Here is a 1171-nt window from a genome sequence, read left to right on the forward strand (position 1 = left end):
AATTTTTAATAATGTCTCTTCTTTTTACTCCCTTGTTTCTATGTCCCCTGAACACATTTAATACCAGATGACTTTAGGATGTTTTTAGCCAACTGAACAGACTGGACCACATTCTGTTCCTTGAGGGCTATTACCCACGTGTATGTGGTTCATGAAACACAAGAGTGGAGTAGTACATCATGGTAAAACAATTTTAGATTCAAAGTGAAACCATGCCTTAATTTATTTGCATTCATTAAATTAGCACTTTTCTAAGTAGACACATTTGGTTGAAAGATTGGGCTATAGAGCTTGTAAATGTGTTTCTTCCTATGCACACCAAGGCTTCTCTAGAAATGCTTCCATTTTAATGAAATAGAAGAAAGAATTAGCAGTGTTTGCATTCACTGAAAGCATTTCACAGAGACTATGGCGTATCTTTCTAGGCAGAAAGCTTAAACATATTATATACATCAAATTGACTGTTCTCACTAGGTTAAGGGAAAAAAAGCAATTATTTAGAAGTTACAGTTCTACGTAAAATATTGCCTCAAGAAGTTCTTTGGCTTTGAAGTGGTTTCTAAACCTTTGTATCTTTATGAGGTCATATTTTTCAGGCCGAATTTTAAAATATATTTAATATATGTATGTACACATGTCAAGACAGAGGGACGTTTTGTATATGAATTTAATTAAGCAATAGGCCACTTTGGGACTTGCTTTATAGAGCCATTTGTTTCATGCGAGTTCAACTGCCCAAGCTACCGTGCAATAATGGTCTCATAAAATTATTCTCTGGAGGGTCTTATTTCTACCGTAATGTGCTTTTACTTAAAATTTAGTTTAATAGCAACATTTTTCCTTGTATATCAACTTATACAAGTAACAGCTATCAGAAAAATCTAGTGGTTAAAGAGCTCTTGCTTTTCTTTATTTACTATTGGGAATTGTTCATTCAAAGAAAAAAATGAGATAAGAAGAGGAAAATTTACATAGCGCATTAGTATGGATTTGCTATTTGTATCTCATTATCATTTGAAATACTCTCATTTAAATCACTTGGAGATATTTTTGCCCTCAGCATGCCCATCTTCTATATGTGCTTGATTTCAACTTAACTTTCTTAGAAACAGTGCACCATCTATAGCAGTATTCGTTGGTATGTGCCAGAAGACAGGCTTTTCACTGGGAC

The sequence above is a fragment of the Propithecus coquereli genome, unplaced genomic scaffold (genome assembly GCF_000956105.1).
Source record: "Propithecus coquereli isolate 6110/MARCELLA unplaced genomic scaffold, Pcoq_1.0 Scaffold230, whole genome shotgun sequence".
Lineage (NCBI taxonomy): Eukaryota > Metazoa > Chordata > Mammalia > Primates > Indriidae > Propithecus > Propithecus coquereli.